This window comes from Lissotriton helveticus, chromosome 3_2, assembly GCF_964261635.1.
Source record: "Lissotriton helveticus chromosome 3_2, aLisHel1.1, whole genome shotgun sequence".
Lineage (NCBI taxonomy): Eukaryota > Metazoa > Chordata > Amphibia > Caudata > Salamandridae > Lissotriton > Lissotriton helveticus.
This window is the reverse complement of record NC_136062.1, coordinates 174,545,818-174,567,092: the sequence shown is the minus strand read 5'-3', so window position 1 is coordinate 174,567,092 and position 21,275 is coordinate 174,545,818. Positions and strand designations below refer to the sequence as shown.

At 48.5% G+C, this 21,275-nt stretch overlaps 1 protein-coding gene across 7 annotated transcripts in view; it reads right to left on the bottom strand.

Annotated features, from left to right (window-relative positions):
* The window catches only part of LOC144826538 (uncharacterized), a 1,868,758-nt gene that overhangs the window by 675,607 nt on the left and 1,171,876 nt on the right, over nt 1-21,275 (bottom strand). For 3 of the 7 annotated variants that reach the window (XR_013609839.1, XR_013609844.1, XR_013609843.1), the window contains one exon: nt 17,238-17,384. The exons of the other annotated variants lie outside the window; for them this stretch is intronic. The gene's annotated coding sequence lies outside the window, so the exon portion shown is untranslated. Of the gene's footprint in view, nt 1-17,237; nt 17,385-21,275 lie in introns of those variants that run through there. 7 annotated transcript variants of the gene reach the window in all.

The window sequence follows — 21,275 nt, the reverse complement described above, 5'->3', positions numbered from 1 at the left end:
CACAGACACGAGTCTGACCTCCTGCTGCTGGACGAAACTCCAGCAGGGGAGGCCTGTACAATAGGTTTCCTGTCTTGGGAGGTGCTCCCCAGACAGGCTTTTAGTGTATTGGGGCAGGGAGGGCTGCAAAACGAGACACTGCCTGGGGCACACAATCTGCTCCATGCATAGCCCAGTTCAAACCAGTTGCTGGGGTACTCCAGCCCCGCTCTGGCATGAAACTGGACAAAGAGAAAGGGGTGTAGCCACCCCCTTCTCAGTGTCCACCCATAGGAGGTACCTAGCAGGTAATCTAGCCCCTTAGATTAGTATAAAGATAGGAGCTGTGTCTAGAGACATTAGATTATCCTGGAACGAAAGTCTGAAATGTAACTCTTGGACCTTCGACTTTCAAGACCGACTAGAAGACGGAAGACATCTCCCTTGTGGTCAAGGAGTGACCACCCTGTTCAAACAGGCACCACCAGTAACTTGCTGGTTTGCTTTGTCGACACTCCCGACAGAACCCGAAAACTCAGCTACTCAAGACTGGACTTCCAGACTTCTTGGACACCGACCCACATCCACAGCAAAGCTGAGACCCGTGGCGGACACAAAAGACGTGCGACCAGACTCCCTGGACATCCTGTAAATTGCTAACTGAATCGACTCCTGAGGTAACTCGCAGTTGTGCATTGGGGCACGAGAAGCCCCAGATCCGAGCACCATTTGCACCAAAGCTCAGCCCTCCACGCTCCACGAGTGCCGCGTGGGGCCCACTCCTGCATTTCAGCTTGATGTGTCTTCCTGGTTGCTAGCCCGTTGGCTAGTGAGCCTCCTGAAGGCGAACCTTTAAAATCATCTTGCTTTCCTGGTTGCTCCAAGCTTGCTCCAGCTTTCCTGCAAAGGAGAATCCCCTCAGACCTTGCTGGTCTGACCTGAAGCCAATCTTCACTTCCTGCATGGGTTGCAGTTGCCAAGGCTTGTTGGGTCCAATCCGGATACCCACACCGCAGTCAACTAGATCCTTTGTGGGACAGCTCGACTCCAGCTCCTGGTTGTCGTCGACGCCTCCTGGTCCTCGTGACTGCAGACAAGCTTCACCTCTTCACCTGTTTGCATCGTGACATCACCTGGTTCCATCCTGGTTCCTTCCTGGTCACTGGCTAGAGACCCAGACTCTGTCCCCTCTGCTTTCAGGTTCTTCAGCTCCTCGATCCACCCTTGGATCCACCCGGACACTCTTCCTTCGGCCGCCTGCAGCACTTCTTTTGCAGGTCTCCATTGAAAGCATCGACGAAACCCGACAAGAAAAGACACCTATGCACTCGGCTTCCCTGGGTGAGGTAACTCAAGTACTCCGGTGCTCCCGTGGGCATTGACCCTTCAAGTGTCCTAGTTAAAAGGGGTTTCACCAAAGTCCACCCGGAAGTGTCCTTAATCAGTAACTTTGTGACTACTTCGTTCCCCATTGTAAGTCAATGGTAGCTCGTGACGGTGTTCCCACACTGCACGCGTCTCCCGTGGGTCTCCTACTTCCTAACCTTTGGTTCTGTAGTGTAGCCCCAGCGATTCTCTAGGCCCTAGGCCTATTCACTATTCCTGACGTGGTTCTTATATCACTTAATTAGTATATGGTTCGTGAGGCCCCTGGGGCAGAATTGTATTTGTCAACTTATAGTATGCTCAATGAGTAACTTGTAACATATCTCGAACTCTGACCTCATAAAGAGTGCAGAGGGGTTGTGTTAGTAATAAATACATATATATTTGATATATACCTTGCGTGGTGTCCTTTCATTTGGTATTCATGGTAAAACAGCTGGCCTCACATGCTCTCTGAAGTTTTAGCCTAAGACTGCTGGTCCATGTTACCACTAGGATAGCTTGTCTATAAGGTTGACTTTACAACCACCATCAATAAGGGTCATTTAGACTGGTGCAAGGTGCCCACTAGAATAGTGGACATCATATGCCAGGCTAACTTCTCACATATGGTACCTCCGTTGGAGTCTCTCCGTGCACCCCCTCACATCCACCAGGCCTGACCTTCGTGCTCGTGAAGCCCCTGTTCAGGCGCCATTTGAAGAACCGGTTAAACCCACTTTCAGGATCTCAGCGGCGGGGGAACCGCCCAAGTCTTCCATACCTTCCATACTTAGTAAAAGCAGACACAGGAGCCTTTGTCTGCAGGAGGAACCCAGATTTATTTAATAGCCCGGGCTACGGAACAGAGTCCCAAGCTAGTCAGAGACAAGACAGAGGAGGCCGCTGCTTCTCTCTGCAGCTTACAAGCCTTTTATACTTTTTCATCCCAGTCTTTTGGCTGTTAGTTCATCGTTTAATCAGGGCAGTGTTTGCACTTGATAACCAGATCCAGACGATGTTTGTAGATGGTGACCTGGTCAAGGCTTGGTACACAAATCATTGTACACTCGGCTTTGTTCAAGGCTCAGTCTTTCAGGTCATTGTTCAATTGCCCTGATCAAAGCCTGGTCTTCCAAGTCATTGTTTAATCACCCTGATCAAGGGCCAGCAGTCAGACCATTGTCCAGATAACCTGATCACGGTGTGAAGGATGTTTAACAGGCTGGGAGCAGGAGATGGAAAATAAATCATTTACTCAGGGTGTGAGTGTCTTGTGGCTTTCAGTTGAACTGCAAAGAACAGGGGGGGTTGGGTGTGCGACAGTTCCTGGGCAGAAATGCAGGCTGCAAGATGGCTGTTGTCGTGTCAGTTAGAATTTCCTCAGGCATCAGCAGAAATGACCAGGTGGGTCGTGTGGAAGTGTTTTGACACGAGATGGCAATGAAAAAGCAATGGAGTCCCGGTACAAATGATGGCAATCAGAAGAACACTTTTCCTCAGTCTGTCCAGACCAGCTTGGCTTCATACCGGGCCATTTAACATCTCATAACCTATGCACCATCTTTGCATTAAAGCACCAACTTGCCACACTTGTCCAGCCGGTTGCGGCGCTACTTGATGCTACGAAAGCATTTGATTAATTAGAATGGAAATTCCTTTTCATGCGTCTTGGGAGATTGGGGATAAGTCGTACATTCATACAGCAAATCCAACTACTCTATACATTGCCAACTGCCAGTGTGAAGGTCAATGGACTAATATCCGACCCAATAGAAATTTCACGTGGCACCCGCCAGGGCTGCCCATTATCCCCCATGCCATTCTCTATTGCAATGGAGCCTCTGGCAGCATGTCTGCGGCAACACCATGCTAATCGGGGCATAGGTTTCACCACCTGGGTGTTGATAGTGTCTATGTACGCTGAGGATATCACACTCTATATAAGTAACCCGGGGGCAAACCTAGCACCTGTGATGCACTAGCTTATTACAAATGGGGCCCTCTCAGGAGTTAATATAAAGTGGGTTTAATCCACGCTACTCCCACTCACTGGGAGCACAACCAAATTTGACCATGAATTTCCGATTCCATGGGCAGAGGGCCCAAAGAGATATCTAGGCATTTGGATAATTAGAGATGTGCAAGAAATCTGGAATGGAAATTACGGGAGATTAATGACTTAAATAGAGGAGAGTATCCCGAAGTTGCTCTACATCTTCGTCAATATCCCCATGCCACTCACTGCACACTTTCTGAAATGCATTAAATCAGCACTGATAGAGCTAGTATGGGCAAACAAGCGTCCCAGAGTGTCATGGGAGTTCCTCACTCTACCACTAGCACAGGGCAGTCTGGGCGCCCCAGACTTCACATTATATGCATACTGTGTACATGCCCAGTTCCTAAATTTTTGGCAACACCCAACGCCATTTCAACCGCATGTGGTAATTGAGATTAACAGGACTGCTCAGCTGCCACTATCCACGGCCTTATATAAGGACTATCAATACCCTAGACAAGAAATAGACACGACAGAGGTGCTGAGACGGGCATGGGAGGGACTGTGGAAGCGGGCGAGACTGGGCAGATTATATGCACCGTCCATCCCACTAGCCCACAATCCACAAATTCCCACTATGATGGTAGCACGAGCGCACTAGCTGCGCATCAGCACATTCTCAGATCTTTACCCGAAAGGCAAGATTCTCACCATACAACAACTAACCAAACCCAGACGACACCGCTGGACACATTATTATACCTCCAGGTGCGAGCCGCCTGCATAGCGCTACATGGCACATTCACGTTGCTCCTGGGGTGCGGATTTGGATCCCCCCATGCAAGATTCACAGTGGGATTTTTGCTGTCGTCAGCTTTAGCACCTCTCCGCAAACTACTTTCTACATTTAATACACTTCAAATTCCTGCATTGTATCTACCGTACCCTAATACAACTCCACCAAATGGGAGTGCATGTGGACGACAGGTGCTGGCACTGTGGGGCGCCTAAGGCGGCCTTCTTACAAATGGCCTGGGACTGCCCACGTGTCATCTGCTATTGGAGTAAAGTGTTAGACAAAATAGAAAATGTAACTGGTCAGGAGATAACAAGGTCCCTCCTGGTGGAAATTTTGGGTTATGTGCCGGACATTCCCAAGTCTAGCCGACGACTCATGGCCATGTTACTTCTCCTGGCAAAGCCTTGAATGGCCATTCACTGGGGCGGGGGGCCCGCACCTGATGTATAAACCTGGCTGAAAATGTCGCATTACTGCAAAGAACAGTTAACATTCTACTGGGAGCTTATGGCAATCAGTTTCAGACCCAAAGATATAATGGCTCCATTCGCTTGTTGGCTTCGTTCACTGAACAGCAATACATCTGAATAAGCCTAGATTCATATGAGTCTAGATGGGTAAAGCCCTGTCATGCTCACGAAATGGCCAAATCTGCACTTGCAGTGAGACACGATCACCAGAAATGCGGGCACTGTGATCAGGCAAACACACACTAATATACAGAACGGTGAGGGGGTGTTGGGGTTGGTCCTGCTGCCGGACGATAATGGATGTTGCCATGGGTGGAGGGACGGCTATGGTGGGTCAAAAAGGACCATGGGTGCACACAAATTCTAACACAGAAGAACATGTTGTGCTGTGCTGGCTGGTGTAACTATGTACCATACTGTGTCTAATCTGCAGGACAAATGCGGTCATTTTTGTGTTTGGAAACTCAACAAAAACTATTTCTTTTTTTTTACTTTGACACTGTGTGAATGAGTGAATGAGTGTCTCAGTGGCTGTATGGGTGTTTGAGCAGGTTTGTAAGTGGGTGTGGGAGAGTATAAGTGGGCCATTAAGTGAGTACATGAATGTCTGAGTGGGGCTGAGAGTGGGTGTGTGAGTCTCAGAGAGGGTCTGTGAGTTGGTGCGTGAGCCTCAGAGTAGATACGTGAGTGGGTGAAACAGAGTATGAGTGATTCTGTAAGTGGGTGCATGAGTGTCTGACTGTGTCTGTGAGTGGGTGTTCATGTCTGAGTATGTTAGTGGGTGCATGAGTGAATGGGTCTGTGATGGCAGTGAGAGTGTCTGACTTATTCTGTGAGTGGGTGCATGAGTGCCTGAGTAGTTTCTGCTCATTTTCTGCTTGTTTTCTGTAGGCCTGGACTGAATTCTGCAGAGTTATCAAAAGCTCCACCAAATTCCACAGAGTTCCATGAGCTGGCGGAGTATTGCTCCGCTACCCCTAAGGAAGTCCCCTTGGCAGCTGAGGGTAATTGGGGGCCAATAAGCTGTATTGTTGCCTCTAGTAAGTCTCCCACAGCAGGATTGGTGAGACTTCATTGGGGGCCCACCCCTTTCTCAAACACTCTGCAAGTACGTCTCCTGGTTCAGTACTGGTTGGGGGATGAGGTCCTCTTGGTTGCTGCGGGTCATTGGGGGACCAAGAACCCCTAGTGTTGCCACCAGTAAGTCCCACACAGTGGTATTACTGAGAGCTCATTGGAGGCCTTACCCCCTTTCTCAATCACTCTACAAATGCGCCTCGTGATGCACTACTGTTTGGGGATGAACTGCCTTGGCTGCTGGGTTCATTGGGGGCCAAGAACTCCTATTGTTGCCACATTTAAGTCCCCTACAGTGGACTTGCTGACCTTGTTGGAGGCCTTTCCCCTTGTCTCAACCACTCTGCAAAGGGGCCTCCTGATGCACTACTGGTTGGGGGGATGCATCCCCCTTGGCTGCTGAAGGTCACTGGGGCCAAGAATCCATACTGTTGCCTCTAGTAAGTCCCCATAGCAGATTGCTGAGAACTCCTTGGAGGTCCCACCCCCTTTCTCAACCACTCTGCAAAGGTGACACCTGGCACACTACTGTTTGGGGAATGAAGTCCCCTTGGCTGCTGAGGGTCATTGAGGGCCAAGAGTCCTTATTGTTGCCACAAGTTGGTTCCCCACTGTGGGATTGCAGAGACCTCATCAGAGGCTCCGCCCCCTTTCTCAACCACTCTGTAAATGGGCCACCTGGTGCATTACTGGTTGTGGTATGAAGTCCCCTTGGCTGCTGAGGGTCATTGGAGGCCAAGAACCCCTATATTGCCACAAGTAATTTTACCACAGATAGAATGCTGAGACCTTCTTAACTACTGTACAAATTGGGCCTCCTGGCACACTACTGGTTGGGGGCTGTTGGGGGCCAAGAACCGCTATGGTTGCCAAAAGTAAGTCCCCACAAGGGGGAATGCTGAGACCTCATCAGAAGCCCTGCTCCCTTGCCTAACCGCTCTGCAATGGGGCCACCTGGCGCATCACTGGTAGGTGTATAAGTCCCCTTGGCTGCTGAGGGTCATTGGGGGCCAAGAACCCCTATTGTTGCCACACTAAGTCCCCCCAGTGGGATTGCTGAGACCTCATGGAAGGCCCCTCCCCCTTTCTCAATTACACTGGTGCACTATTGGTTGGGGGATGAAGTACCCTTGGCTCCTCAGGGTCATTGGGGGCCAGGAACTCCCATTGTTGCCACAAAGAAAAAGTCCCCTGTAGTGGGATTGCTGAGAACTCATTGGAAGCCCCACCCTCTTTCTCAACCATTCTGTAAATGCGATTTTTGGCACACTACTGGTTGGAGGATGAACTCCCCTTGGCTGCAGAGGGTCTTTGCGAGCCAAGAACCTCTATTGTTGCCACAAGTAAGTCCCCCACAGCAGGATTGCTAAGCCCTCATTGGAGTCTTTCTCCCTTTCTTAACCACGTTGCAAATGCACCTCCTGGTGCAGTACTGGATGTGGGATGAACTCCACTTGGTGGTGAGGGTTGTTGGGGGCCAAGAAGTCCCCTTACCTTTCTCAATGGCTCTGCAAACGTACCTCCTGGTGCCCTAGCAGTTAAGGGATGAAGTCCCCTTTGCTGCTGAGGGTCGTTGGGGGCCAAGAACCCCTATCATTGCCACAAATAAGTCCTCCACAGTGGATTGCTGAGAACCCATCAGAAGCCCAGCCCCCTTTCTCAACCATTCTGCAAACGCGCCTCCTGGCGCACTACTGGTTGAAGGAGGACCGCCCTTGGCTGCTGAGGGTCGTTGGGGCCAAGAACCCCTATGGTTGCCACCAGTTAATCCCACACAGCAAGATTGCTGAGACCTCATTGGAGGCTCCACTCACTTTCTCGGCTGCTCTGTAAAGGGTCCTCCTGGTGCTCTACTGGTTGGGAATGAAATCCCCTTGGCTGCTGAGGGTAGTTGGGAGCCAAGAACCCCAATTGTTTCCACAAGTAAGTCCCCCACAGCAGGATTGCTGAGACCTCATCAGAGGCCCCATCCCTTTTCTCAACCACTCTGCAAAAGGGTCCCCTGGTGCACTACTGGTTGGGGGATGAAGTCTCCAATAAACTCACTTATAAACTCTGCTCTGCCGGCAGTAGGAGGAGTTTTTGACAAACTCTACATTCCAAGCAGAGCGTAGAGTGGCAAAACTCCACAAACTCTATCAGCAGAGCGGAGTTTACCACCCACCCCTAGTTTTCTGCCTTTTTTTGCACACTTCTGACCTTTATCTTGCCTCTTTCTGGTCATTTCTAACCTGTATGTTGCCTCTTTCTGCTAGTTTCTGAAATTTAGTTTTGCCTCTTTCTGCTCATTTCTGTCCTCGATTTTGCCTCTTTCTGCTTGTTTCTGACCTTTAGTCTGCCTCTTTCTGCTCCTTTCTCCTCACTTTAATTCTGCCTCTCTCTGCTCATTTCTTACCTTTATTTTGCCTCTTTCTGCTCATTGCTGACCATTATTCTGCCACTTTCTGCTTGTTTGTGAAATTTATCTGGTCTCTTTCTTGTCTTTTCTCCCCGGGACTGCGAGGGGAGCCTTAAGGCCCCCATGGTCCCAGCTGGATGCCCACCTGCTACGGTAGCCGGCATTGCTCTCACAGACCGGGAGATGCCAAACGTGCTGCTCCAGTCTGTGAGAGCAATCCTTTCGTCTGTTTCCCTGCTCACTTGACAGCGAAACTTCTGCTTCCAGCAAGCAAGAGCAATGGGTCTGGTGGCTCAGTGGACTAATTCATCCACTGCAGGGGCCTGTGTTCGACCTCATGATCAGAGGTTCAAATCCCAGCGGGTCCACTTATCCTTTCATCCATCTGAGGTCAATAAAATGAGTACCATTGAGTTGGGTAGCAATAAACATCTGTTATTCAGCGCCAAAAAACCTATGGGTGAACATACACTTTACAAATACACGTTATGTTATTATTATGTCAAAGCTCCCACCGAGTCAAGCAAACAGCTATGTCCCGGGGTAGGCACCCTGGGACAGAGCTGGGGGTGGCGGTCACCAGGAGCATTATTGGCTCCAGGAGGGGGGCTGTGTGTGCCCTCCTTTGATCTGCATGGGCTGGCCTCTGGGAGGTGGTGGTCCCAGGGGCCGTATATGGCCCGAGAGGGGGACCGCTTGACCCCTCTCCCATTTTTCCCCAATATTTGGCCCCTGGGAGGTAGTGATCCTGGGGGGAGGGACTGCAGGGTCCCCCATTATGTATTACTTAGGCCGAGGTAGGTGGTGCTCCCCGGAACTAGGAGTTCTGTGCACCCCCATCAATATTTCTTTAGGTGGTGATCCTCTGGGCTTATAGAGCCCATTGAGGGGGCCAGTGAGCCCCCCCTTGTTATCATTAAATCCTCAAGGAGGTGGTGGCCCCTTGGGACCGTGGGTCTCCCCCTCCTTTTTAAAAAAAATACCCAGGACCTGGTGCTCCTGGGGGCTGTATTCAAAACAAGCGTGGGAGCCCACGCTTGTTTATATTTTGCTATGGATTCACAGCTCAGCTCTGTCACGTTTTTGTAGCAAAATATTTTTCTAAAAAGTGATTTTTTGGCCCTGTTGGGGTCGCACGATACCCCACCACCACCTCAAGTGGGTCAGGATATTCCTACTCTGGCCCCTTTTCTTTTTTTAACCATTTTTTGTGGGACTTGACTGAAGCTGAGTCCCAAGATGTCTGCCAACACTTCCTGTTGCCAGCCCGTCAGATCTCACCATGAAATCTGTGCTTAGGCTCCACCCAGATATCCTTAGTTGTTTTCCCTTGTATTTATCAACAACTACTGAATGGATTTACACTGGATAGCTGAAAGTGTCATCTATGAACCAAAATCTACCTTTCTGCCAAGTTTTGTGCAATTCGGGTCAGTGGTTCTGGTTGTCGTGTTCATAGTCTCTATGGGAATGAACATGGGAAATTATATATTTTTATCCCTCTTCTTCTCAGCCCTCGCTTGACAGGTTGCCCCGATACTTTCCATGCACAACAAGACTCATTATGACACTTTTTTTTAAAAATGTAGTGAAGATTCGTCAAACGACGCCACAGATATAGGCAAGTCAAAAAACACTGGTTTCTATAGAAACTTGATACTAACTATAATTACCTACTGGCAAACTCCAGTAGATATGTCTAGTTAGAACCTAGTTTCCATAGAAAAAGCATTTTTTGATTTGGTAATAACTTTGGCGTTGTTTGACGAATGTTCGCAAAATTCTCTTGGGGGTGATTCGTCAAGCGGGGGCTGAGAAAAAAGGGGGGTCCCAAAAAGTGTTTTCTCCATGTTAATTTCCATAAGAAATTTTATTACAGGCTACAGCCCGAACTGCTGAACAGAATTACACCAAATTTGGCAAAAAGGTAGAGCTTGGTTCAGAAAGCGACCTGTTTTTTAAAATGGTGTAAATCCGTAGAGTAGTTGTTGAGAAATTCAAAAAATTAAAGTAAACAAATCAATTTCCCATAGGAAAATTTAGCCAAGGCTACAGACCGAACTACTAAACGGAACTACACCAAATTTAGCAAAAAGGTAGTGCTTTATTCAGAAAGCGACTTTTTTTTAAATGGTGTAAATCCGTACAGTAATTGCTGAGAAATTAAAAAAATAAAAGTTTCGATATCTGGGACAGCGGTGGGTTCATGCACCCTCTCGACCACAAACTTCACTGTGATTGGCTGCCACGACCATGAGCTTCACTGTGACTGGCTGCCAACACTCCGAACCAGGAAGTGTTGACAGGCATCTTGTAACACAGTAGAACTGAGTCACAAGAAAACAGTCAAAAAAAGATTAAAAAAGAAGAAAAGGGGGCAGGGTAGAAACACCCTGACCCCCTAAACCTGCTCAGGGGGTCTCACAAGGACTGGTTGCGCGAATCCGGGACATTGTTGTTTGCTATGACAGGATGGAAGCACGTCTCCCACCCTGTCATAGCAAACCCTGGTTAGTTTCGTTGAAGCAAAGGAGGATTGCTTTTGGGCAAGGGGAGCTGCATGTTAGTGGACAAGGGAAGGGTTACCATGCGGCCCTTCTTCCTAATGATGAATAAAAACATTCAAGAATTGGGCATGCCCTGGGGGATGGGGTCCTCGGGGCGCATATAAATTAATGGAAGTGGACTGCTTTTTTTTAGAAAAGTTTGGAGTGTCGATCCTAATGTGGCCTCAGCACAGCCCCTTAGTGTGAACACGCTGGTTGCACGGCTCTCAGCGCAACCCCCCAGTGTGAACGCGCTGGGTGCGCGTCTCTCAGCGCGGCACCCGAGTAATTCACAGGTCTTTAAAAGACCATTTACTTGTAAAAGTGGCTTTCTTCTGTTTAAACCCCTTCTTAGAGCCCCTGCATCTCCACTTTGCCTATGACTGGAAGAATAAGCCCCCTGACATTTTTATCAGCCTCCCCTAAAATTTGGCTCTAGTTGCGTCCCTGACTGGCGTACGCCGGCTCTGTCCACTCCGTTTACACTTACAGAATTCCATAGATTCTATCCGCCGTATGTCAATGATCCAGTGGTGGGGCTGGGAATATCTTGCAGACAGGATTCTGGGCCTTTTATTACCGGTGCTCCACGGAAACAGTAGTTTGTTTTAGGGGATCCAGTGGGAGGGACTCCGGGGATCCAACAGTCAGAATTCCTTGATCTAGAGATTAATGACCTGGGAGGGTATCCACTGAATGAGAATGCAGAATACCGCAATGAGAATTCCAAGCTCCTAGACACCCAGATTTTAGTGGGTGGGAACCTAGGGTACTAGAGCAAAGGCTGTGGGGCCGTAGCAAAGAAGAACCGACGTGGTGCCTACTCACGCTCTGTGCGTTGCGTCAGCTCTATCGAGGTTTGGTTTGCAATCCTGATGCTCCGCCGGGGTTGCCACTGGTTGGCAGCCAATTAGAGCCAAGCTTGTGCTCGGGGTTAGGCTCCGCCAACATATGTACTTATCCAATCACTCCGCCAATCCACAAGCACTTATAAATTCACCATACACTCTCCTTGCGGTACTCTAATCATTCGGTCTCTACCCATGTACTCATAGAATGACCCAGACAAAGTTACATAACGGAGGTCTTCCCCACGCCCAGAGGTAACATGGTTGCGTGCACAGTCAACAACACAATGTAATGTGGTAGGGCCCAGGGCCATCATGCATACATAATGAACAGACAGACACAGGTAGATAGATAGTGGAATTGGCTACGGGCACATGCGCTCGGCCACCCAGGGTCACATGTCCAATGACGTCTGTGCTGGATGCTTGTGGGGTGAGTGTAAGCCAGCCCTCAGGGAATGGTTGGCGCTGGCAACAACTACAACAGTGATAATCGGATCACACACAAAGATTCAATCATAAAGGGTCCATGACTGGTGGTGCACTAAGGTAGGGGCACCAGATCATAAATCACACACAAAAGATTGTATCGTAAAGGGTCCATGACTTGTGGTTCACTGAGGTAGGGGCACCAGAGGTGAGCGTGCTCATGTGAAGAAATTGTCAATGTCCTTTTGGGATATTCCTGCTGCCTGAGGTGACATTGCAGCGTCCGGTGTCTACAGCACGAAAGTCAATCATAAAGGGTCCATGAGTTGTGATGCACAGAGTTAGTGGCACCTGAAGTGCTTAGCGTGTGCGCAGCCAGCGATGATGGCGTGTCCTTGCAGGACAGGATTGGATTGGATATGTGTGAGACTTGCTGACCGTAGTGTAGGCCGGAGGCAGCGATCAGCAAGGGCCCACATCCACATGGTGTTGACTTGTAGTGCACTGAGTTAGTAGCAACAATGGCGCTCAGCGTGTGCTCAGCCAGCGATGATACGTAATTTGGGCTGGCCGCACTAGGAGCAATGTCTTTTGCCTAACGAATTCTGCCTCAATAAGGCCACGTGGTGGTGACTTGTGGTGCACTGAGTTAGTGGCATCAGAAGTATTCAGCGTGTGGCGCAGCCAGCGATGTTGCATGGTTCGTGCGGGCCGCACTGGGAGCAATGTCTTTTGCCTACTGGACTGTGTCATCTGCAATCGCGACTCGATCTGAATTGTGAGCCCTGCTGTCCGCAGTGTAGATGGAAGGCAGTAGTCAGCACAGACATCGAGGAATGCTTTTTGTCACTTCCTCTTGACAAAATCCGAGGACATAGAGTACAATTCTCTCTGCAATAAATAAATCAAGACTGAATTCAAATTGTGAACTCTGCCGACCACAGTGTAGGTGTATGGAACAAAAGATGAAATATGTATGGAATACATTGTCGAAATATGTAGGTTTCAGGGATGTTATAGTTAGTTGCCTTCTGGACTATGAAATTAATGAATAAAGACTGAATTTGAATTGTGAGCCCTGTTGACTGCACTGTAGGCCGGAGGCAGCGGTCAGCTAGGGCCCAGGGGCATGTGGCATTGAGTTGAGCTGCACAGTTAGTGGTACCTGAAGCACTCAGTGTGTGCGCAGCCAGCGATGATGCGTGGTCCGGGTGGGCTGCACTGGTAGCAATGTCTGTTCTCTATTGGACTGCGTCATCTGCAATCGCGACTCTATCCAAATTGTCAGCCCGGCTAACCGCAGTGTAGGCCGGAGGCAGTGGTCAGCAAGGGCCAACAGCCATGTGGCGTTCACTTGAGCTGCACAGAGTTAGTGGCACCTGAGGCACTCAGCATGTGCGCAGCTAGCGATAATGCGTGGTCCGGGTGGCCGCATTAGTAGCAATGTCTTTTGCCTAATAAATTCTGCCTCAATAAGGCCACGTGGTTTTGATTTGTGGTGCACTAGTTAGAGGCACCTGAAGCACTCAGCGTCTGCGCAGCCAGTGATGATCCGTGGTCCAGGCAGGCAGCACTGGGAGCAATGTTTTTTGCCTAATGAATTCTGCCTCAATAAGGATATGTGGCAGTGACTTGTGGTGCACTGAGTTAGTGGCACCTGAAGCACTCAGCCTGTGCACCGCCAGCGATGATGTGTGGTCCGGGAGGGCGGCACTTTTAGCAATGTCTGTTGCCTACTGGACTGCGTCATCAGCAATTGCGACTCGATCTGAATTGTGAGCCCTGTTGTCCACAGTGTACATCGAAGGCAGTAGTGTGCAGACATAACTCTGCGGTGCTGTGCCACGGGGTTCGCAGGAGGCCTGTGTCGAGAAGGCCGGGGTCACGGCAGTGGCCTCGTGCCAGGGTGAGGGCCGATGCTCTGGCAGACACGTTGGCCTTCCCAGAAGTGAACCACGCCCAGAGCCCTGGCCTATTTATTCACACTCCTACCCTGGAGTGGCGTACATTGGACCAGCACACTCCGCTTCCGCTTCTGCTTACAGGGAAGGACACAGCTGCATGACCGAGATCTTCCCCACTGCCTGAGGTAACATGGTTGCATCCACTGTCCACAACACTACAAGCACCAGCAGTATATGTACACATGGACATGTCTGTGCTCTGCATAGTGAGGTCTGTCCAGCACAGCACCGCTACACTTGGCATTGTGTGGGTGACTTGCCTCCTTCACACATACTTGGTTCCCAACTCTCCCAACATTCAGCTATTGTGTGGCTAAGGGGCCATGCCATTTTGAGAAGGTCCGCTGAGCTGTTCTGCGCTGCCTCTGTAGTAGTAGGGAGGGGTGGTCCTGGGGGGAGGTCCTGGGGGTGATGGCGGTGGGTGTTGTGGCCTTCTTGGGTGTCGGAGCTGCATGATCAGTAGCTCTAAGTAAGCCTGGGCGTAGTTCGCGAAGTAGCGCTATGCGTAGCTACGTAAAGTGCACTTCGCAATATGCAAGCTACTCGAAGCACTACGTGAAGTGCGTAGTGCGCTGTTCGCAATGATTGCACAGTGCCGGATGCTTCTCTGCACTGTACAATCATTGAAAACGGCATCTTGCACAGTGAGAGCTGTCTTTTACTGCCGCTCGAGTAGATTTTTTCTCAATCGGCAGCTTTCTCAATGCGGACTGGTAGTTTCTCATCGTGAGCGGTTGCGAGCATACGCGACCACTCGCAATGAAAAACCTGACCTCCCCGTATTTAGAGGTTTATTTTCCACCCTCGCGATCTGCAACTTGATGTTGCTGATCGTGAACGAGGAAAAAGTCTTGCCGAGATGTCATTTTGCTTGCTTGCGGTCGCCAACTTAATGTTGAGGACCGCAAGCAAGCAAAAATGACCGCTACGCGTGTTTGCACTGTGCTACGTGCAATTCACATAGTGTGAAGTAGCGCAAACTTCGCAAACTACGTGAGTGTAGAGTAGTGCTGTACCCAGGGTTAGCTCTATGACATGTGTTGGTCTTTAGATTAGCTCTGGGCTGGGCTCCCTTTCATACTGTAGGTAGTCGCCCTGCTTTACACCAGTAAAAGGCAGATATTAAATTCTTACTGCTAAGGCAGCTTTTTGCCTGTTTTTGGATCGCATCACAGATTTGTCTGGTCGTTGAAAATATCGGGTAGGGGTGTTTTTGGATTTGTATTGCACGGGAACGCCTACTCTGCATATCATTAGCGTTTGTTGTCGCTCTCATTCGTGCTGCGCTAAAGTGCCGATACCTCTGCGATAAGTCCTTGAGAATACGCCCCATAATTTTTGGTTTTTTTTCGTCCAGATACGGGCACCCAGCCGCTTAAAAAAAAAATGTAATAATTTTTTGGCCCTGGGGCTTTTTGTGGGATCCCCTGAGCAGGCCTAGGGGGTCAGGGTGTTTGTACCTGTCGGGTCTGATGGCTGAATCCCAGCCTGCACCAAGCGTGGTTCTACGGGAGAAAAGATGCAAGTCCCAAAACTCCCAGAAAACAGCACCTGGAGGAAAATATAAAGACTCGCTCACAGGTAAGTGTTCACTAAAAGTAAGGGGCATAAACCATAGAGTGACCACCATTCTTCCCCATAGGTAGATACAGGAAACGTTGGTGTGTGAAATCAGGATACTCTGAGGCTGAAAATATAATACAGACTGGTATCACTACGAACAATCAATCAACTACATACACATCTACAATCATTAATGCATGTCAAATTCTCTGATCTCAGGCCACTTACCAAAATGGATGATTCCAGACCGCCTTAAGAAGATACTAGGCAGAAGTTAACTTCACTTGTCTGCCAAAGGAATGGATTGAGTAGCCTCAACTGTCTTAGAAAGAGCTCCTAAGGGGCAGGGGATCAGCACACAATTCCACACACACACACACACACACACTAATCGAATCTGTGGCTATGAGGGAAGGTAGGAGCCAAAGAAAGGGTAAAAATCTAAAAGAATAGCGGTCTAAAGGATCGCAAGTGCAGCGTGTAGACTGGCTTAGGGAGAGCGGATCAACCATGCATACGCTTTTAGGCTGGGGGCATAGAGAGAATCAGAAGAACCCCATGCATAACATGCTGGCCGGCTCACATGGCAAGAAGTGAGAGGAGCAGCCACACTTACAAGTTCAGACTGAGAAGTGCAGGGGAAAGAACGAACCACACAGCGTGCTGGCCGGCTCAATATGTTCAAGAGCGGAGCAGACACACGTCCACGTTCGGACAGATGGGTGTAGGTGCAGGGTAAAGAAAGAACAGCACAGAGTGCTGGCCGGCTCAAACTGTTAAAGAGTGGGGCAGACACACGTACGTGTTCGTACCAAAAACAGTAAGGATAAGAGGAAAGAAAAAGCGCATAGCGTGCTTGCAGGCTCACAAGGAAACCAGAGTGGATCAGCCACGTGTAGCGCTCCAGGGTTAGGAGACTCACGAGGGAAGGGAGCGGTAGGCAGCCGCATGAACAAAAGCCGAGACTGCCGGAATTCGAGGTGGAAGCTTCAAGGGCACTGGAAACGAAGTTCGGCAAGGAACAACGCCGCTGTGAATGGAACAGGACTGCAGCCAAGGGGGCGTGGTCACATGTCAAGATCAGTAAGCCAAGCAACAGCTTACACGTGTGACGGCCTCTTACGTGTGTTAGGGACCATCTCAAAAGTGTTGGAATCAGTAGACTGATAGTCTTTGAAAATGCAATAACACCCTGCTTGTGTTTGGACCCATACTGCGCTACACGAAGCCTGAGCCCTAACATTACCCAGCCACCTTTTCTTGTTTTTTAATCTTTTTTCTTGTGATTCGCATGTAGCTTCAACAAAGTCCTAATAAACACAAGGGCTTGTTTTAGAGTCACCCTATAACTGAACAGTGGAGACTTATCGCCGAGTTATCGGCACTTTAGCACAGCAAAAGTAGCGAAAGAATTATCAACCCATTCTCAAGTTGGTGCACACTGCCACATTGCCCACCGGCTGACGGTACCAACACAGCGGACAATCAACATCCTTCCTCAGACAAAGCTGCTGGCTGTGCTGCACCTGTTGGCCTCTGGTACCTTCCAACTAACAACTGCAAATGTCGGTGGAGTCTCCCAGCCAGCCCTATTAAACTTTCTCACAACTCTTCAATGCATGTCCACAAAAGCAACGTAGGGCTTCTGTTTCTGCATCACCCGCTCGTCTCAATACGTAGTATTCCTGCACATCCAACCCCAACCCCAGCCATTGCTTGATGCCTCAGTGCTCCAGATCCAAGATTGTAGTCACTGAAATGGGGGTGCACCAGGTCATGAAGTCTAGTAGTCAACAGTAGTGGAAAAACAGTACTTTATTAGAGAAACATAAATTAACAAAACAAAAACATCAAACGAGTGACATTGCCAACGGAAAACATCAATTTGTTGATCAAAATAACTGTAGATCATCCTGGAAATCCCAAAACTCCATATTCAGAAACCTGTTGGATAAATGAAGACAATGATCAAGCGTTAGTATGGTCACAAACGTAACATGGTACAATGTATTGCACTTGAACAAACCGGAATGCTTACAGGTATGCTCAATCCTGCACAAAATGACTGTAACAGAAGTTTGTGTGGTCGTAACCTTCAAAGGAAAGAAAAGGAACGTTACAACCACACAAACTTCTGTTATTGTCTCATTATGCAGGATTTATCACAACTGTAAGCAACACCGTTCGTTTCAGCTTGATACACCTGCATATTCAATTTAGGAAAAGTTGGAGACAAAGCAAGTGAACAACGCCATAGCAGGCTTCCTGCATGTGTTGGGGGCAATTGACTGCACACATGTACTACTTGTGCCCCCTGTCGACACTGAACGTAATCACTGCAATAGAAACCACACGCATTCCAACAATGTGCAGGCAAATCTAGACCACAGCGGCCTGTACACTAATGTAGTTGCAAACTTCTCAGGCAGTGTGCATGATTCCTACATCTTTCGCAAGCATCCCAGCCCTGGTCCCCAGACCAGTCCGCCGCCCAGCAATGACTGCCCGATTCTTCGATTCTTCGCACCCAGACCTCAATGCTCGGAGGAGTGTGGCTCAATGGTTAGAGCGGCAGACCCTGATGCAGAGTTCTGGCCAGGGACCAGGGTTCGATTCCTGCCTCGGCGGGTCTCGGGCTCAATTTCCTCAGACCTGTTAATTCTCGCCTCGCCGCCTATTCTAATCACAGGCCCCACGCTGCAACTCTGGGCAATAGCTTGCTTAGCCTCCACACCGGCCCCAACAGCGCTGAGGATGCCTGGCTTCACCCTGGGGGTGCCCAGGAGTGGACACTTCACAGGGAAAGCCAGGAGGGGCTCCACAGCGGTATGAGTATCAGCGCCAGGAAACCGTATAGGCGACACCGCAAGGTGACCGTCTGGTGACAGTGCGCTCTATAAGTACAATGACATTTACCTGTCGCCACCGGCCTGTCTCCAAGAGGGCTCACCGCGTGCCGGAGCAACCTCCTAAGCCATAGCTGGATTACGTGGCACAGGCCCCCAAAACATCCTTCTGCACCGAGCTGAGGAGTCGTCATGTCTCTACAGCCAGCTGCCTTTGGCGTACATGCGGTCCAGCCAAGCTCACAATTCAAATCGGGTCTTGATTGCCAGGATGGTGTATCGAGGCCTACTCATCATCACAGGCTGCACACCCGCTCAGCTCTGGTGGCACTAACTCAGTGCAGATCAAGTCATCGCCACGTGGCGGAGGCCTGTGTCGGCCAACATGCCTTGGCTGCCACCAACTCTATGCACCTCAAGTCATCACCATGTGGCAGGAGCCCAGTGTCCGGCAAAGTGCTTCGGCTGCCACCAACTCTGTTCACCTTAAGTCATCGCCATGTTGCGGGAGGTCCGTGTCGGCCAAACTGTCTCAGCTGCCACCAACATGATAAGCACATGGATATACCCAGATAGAGAGTGGAAATGGCGTCAAGCACGTGCACCCGGCCCTTTTTATTGGCAGGGTCACATGTCCTGTGCTGCATGGTTGTGGTGTGGGTGTAGGTGTGGGTGTAAACCAGCCATGAGGGAGTGGCTGTGGCATGCTGACAACTAGACCTGTGATCAGCAGATCACTACAGGGAAGACCTGGGACATGTAGCGTTGCAGTTCCCTCCCTGTAAGCATAAGTGGAGTGGGCTGGCTGAAACGCGCATCCTTCACGACTTTACCAATATGGCGATTTGAATTCGCACACCCCCTGAGATAGGTACACAATGGTTGCGCAACTTCACTTTTTTTCTCCCAAAAATAAATAAATATATATATATATTAATAATTATGAAAACAGAAGACATTATATAATTTTAACAACAAACAAAATTACAAAAACAATGTTTAGGATATTAAAGTTACAAACTATCAAAATGTATTTTTTTTACTGAAAAAAATCATACGTTTAATGAACATTATAAGTCGAAATTAGCATTTAAAAAAGCTTAGAAATTCACTGATAAAAACTATAGGTTTCAGGGACGTTATAGTTAGTTGGACATTTCTCTCATACAAAACCATAGAAATTCCCCCCTTATAGTGATGTCATTTGAGATGTCATCAGTGATGTCATCAGTGATGTCATTGACCGTGTCATGAATGATGTAATATGTGACGTCATCAGCAGTGCATTGCGGGGGCGCGAGTTATAGTTAGCTGAACTAACTATAACGGGGGAATTTCTATGGTTTTGTACGAGAGAAATGTCCAACTAACTGTAATGTCCCTGAAACCTATGTTTTTTTCAGTGAATATATCTATATATATATGCGGGGCAGGGACTGTGGGATATCAACACCGAAGCCCAGAACGAGTGTCACAGCCCCCACCTGGCAAGCGTTACAGATCGGATTCATGAATAGAAAATGAACATTGCCGAGAAACAGAGTCACCGACCAGCATGACGACTGCATGGCATGCTGGGAGATGCAGTCCCCGTGAGGAGGCGTGTGACTCCGTTCAACGTTTTGCCGGACACCAACACTACTTTAGTGAAAGCATAAAAGGACTACTGTGGGACTGAGAACAGCAGAGGCACAAATGAATACTATATGGGCATTGAAAAAGGATCACTCCGAAACGCGTCTGCCCGAATTCTTAATAAATGGTGTTGTAAAAAAGCCCCAACGTGCTGCCTCTATTGAAGACAGATTGCCTTGGAATATATATATATATATATATTCACTGAAAAAACCATAGGTTAGAGACCTAGGCATTCACCACTTTCAAGTTTTTGATAATTACGAGAAAGCTTTATTTGAAATGCAATAATCAATCTGCAAATGCATTACCATGTTGAGATAATGGTTAGATAATGATGAGTAGGGGTACTACACCCATTCACTTCGTTGAAACCAAAGGCTGTAAATAATGATGAAAGAATGTGATTTACATTAATTTAGCAGCGTACATTAAGTGAAGTAAATGATTTGTCCTAAATGATATATGCAAAAACAGCGTCCCGAATGCATAAATATATACATATTGTGCAATTGTAATGTGATAGACTACTAGTCCCAGAAAGCACCCTAACTGCCAACTGAGATAAATAGTAGACATAGAAAATTATTCACTTACCGTGAACAAAGCCTGTTGAGGCTGAAACGCGTTGGTCCGAGTACGAGTGAATAAAGAACTCTTATAGAATATTCCTGCCTGTGTGCCGCATTCTTTGGAGTAAAATTGTGATATGGGCCAGGATCCGGCCCCTATGCAGAGCACCCACAGTAGAGCGCATTGCGGTGGAGGATCATTTTTGTGCGAAATATATATATATATATATATATATATATATATATATATATATATCCCCAATTACGCTGCCACAGTTTGAGGTGCACGCAATGACAGGCAAACTCAGCCACCAAGGTTAAGTCCTTTATTCAGGCACAACGAGACACAGCGCTGGATATTTCATTAAGCTCCAACGCGTTTCGGAGCTCCTTCTGCTCCTTGCTCATGGGGCGGACATGCATACATATATACATAGATATATATCTATCTATGTCTGAAAGGGTTCCCCACTCGATGAAACCAGAGGAAACACAAAAGACTTGCACTCAAGGGTCCGTGTGAAGATTAGTTTATTGGCGACACGTTTCGACCAGACGGTCTTCTTCGTTAGCCAGCCACATAAACTCACAATCACCATTTTAAAGTGCACCAAGGAAAAAGTGGAAATAGACATAGGACCACATTCCATCAAAACTACAAATGAGGTAGAGAAAAGACTCTGTAGTGCAACTGCATAGGTGTACTCATGCTTGCTAGTAAAAAGACATTCCTTATTTACATAAGCAAATTCTAAGTATGTAACACAATGTAAATTAATTTA